The sequence below is a fragment of the Oryzias melastigma genome, unplaced genomic scaffold, assembly GCF_002922805.2.
Source record: "Oryzias melastigma strain HK-1 unplaced genomic scaffold, ASM292280v2 sc00904, whole genome shotgun sequence".
In the NCBI taxonomy this organism is placed as follows: Eukaryota; Metazoa; Chordata; class Actinopteri; order Beloniformes; family Adrianichthyidae; genus Oryzias; species Oryzias melastigma.
The window spans coordinates 11,691-13,675 of NW_023417489.1; the positions used below are offsets into that span (position 1 = coordinate 11,691).

The window sequence follows — 1,985 nt, forward strand, 5'->3', positions numbered from 1 at the left end:
GGTCACCTCAGAGAACTATACCACAACTAAAACCAGGGATTTGGCGTCATTGTTATGGGGGGCCCTTTCTGACTCTACCCCTACCTAAACTTGGGACCAGTATTTCTAAACAGTACAGAGCGCCCCCATGTGGTAGCACTAACTTACAGCAGTACTGGTGTTCTTGAAGGCCTGATCTTGTATTATTAAAGTGGTTTGGCCCTAAATTAATCCACAATAGGAAATGTATAACATGTTCAAGGGGTAACTTTGACCTCTGGAGAAACAACAGTGGGTCAAACAGAGTCACCTCAGGAATATAATGATCAAAGTATAAGAGAATTTCCTATTAAGAAGCATAAGCACAAATTAATGTTTAAAAATTTTAAATGTTTCTTTTAATGGTGGTATGCAATTATTATTAAGCTTTTTTTTCCACATAAAAAAACAATTTAAACAGTTGCAAAATTAAAAAAAAAGTACTTGTGAGGTTTACAAGCAAAATGCTTTCTAAAAGCAACATCAATCGCCATCTAGTGGCACATGATAAAAACTGAGGAGCCTGAATGTAACATTTTAAATATCTTTTATAAAAACTGCTTTTACATTATATTTGATGTGTATATATATATATCTTTACAAAAAATAAAGTAAAAGAAAGTGAAACAGATGGAAGCAGATGAAATAAGGACAGGGAGGGAGGATTATCCTGTTCACCCCCAGTTTGGTCAGGGTCTGGGTCTGTCTGTCCTCACTTTGTTACTCCTGGTGGGGCTAGGAGTACGCATGTTCTGATAGGGCTCGGCCAACTTCAGCTGATCACGCTGGGGCGCAGACCGAGGGGAGGGCTTCAAGTTGGTGTTCACATAGATGGGTTCTTCTGCAACCGAGATGGAAACAAGGAGGATTTTAAAGTTTAAAGATTAACATGTTATAAAAAAGTGGTAGAACAAACTCTGAAAGATGAATATAGATGTACATTAAATGTGATTTTATTTCATGTTAAGCTTTCATTTAAAAAAGTTTGATCTCACTTTATGAGAAACTGAAAAGTGGTCTCACATTTTGGCTGGAATCTTTTCACATCTTCACTCACACTGTGAAGAAAAAATGACATTGTAGTCAAAAAGTCAAACAATTTACATGTCATCAAACCTCTCAATAAGAGTCAAAGTCCTTCAGGCTTCTGTATCTTTTCTCCTGTTTCAAAGAAGCATCACCTTGCAAAAAACAAATGTGAATATTTGCTGGAAAAATCAAACTTTGTGTGACAAGTTCTGTTTTTCAGATTGGTTGTAGATTTTTCTTGGCCTCTTTGTCTCAGAATGGGATAGTTTATCTGATCTGTAGAGTTTATCTGCTGTTCTGAAATGAAATCAACATCATGAACTTTGAAGAAGGCAGAAAGACTGGTACCTCTGTTTCTGAGGCACACTCTTCTGATGACCACACATAGAACCATCAGGATGACCACAGCTAGAAGAGAAAGACCCAACGGGAGCCACAGCGAGGAGATCAGGTTGTTTTCTGAAGATGGGTTTCTTTTCGATGATACTGTAAAAAAAACCTCAGCATTAAAGACCCACTCCCATGAAAATCCTGTTTTTGGTGTTTTTTTTTTTTTCATTTTCTTATCTATAGCATATATAAAGAAAATTAAGGTTAAAATTGTGTTTCTGAGGATTTCCTTATTTTAATAGTTGTAAAGGGGGAGTAGACAAAAAGCTACAAGAGACGGGCCACAATCTCTGCTCAATCTGCTCATCTTTATTCTGATAAATCAACTTGTAGACGACTAGATCCATGTATGTCTTTGTTTTCCTCGTCTGAAATGGCTTGCAGCTCAAAATTGTACAACTACACAGCACCAATATTGCTCACCATTATTCTTGCAATGCGAATGTTAGGTGGGGGGTGTGAGGGGCTGTAAGATAGCGGGAGTGTAAACAGATGGAAGATAGAATTCTCTCTCTTGCAAACATGGAGACGCTGATGCATGCTTTTAT

The 1,985-nt window shown here is 37.4% G+C and overlaps 1 long non-coding RNA gene across 1 annotated transcript; it reads right to left on the minus strand.

Moving 5' to 3' along the window:
- Positions 1-431: 431 nt before the first annotated feature.
- Positions 432-1,967, minus strand: LOC112140114. The gene is made up of 3 exons (XR_002918121.2): positions 1,396-1,967; positions 1,042-1,076; positions 432-859 (listed from the first exon to the last, which is right to left on the minus strand). It is a non-coding gene; the product is annotated as an uncharacterized LOC112140114 (long non-coding RNA).
- Between the last annotated feature and the right edge of the window lie 18 nt (positions 1,968-1,985).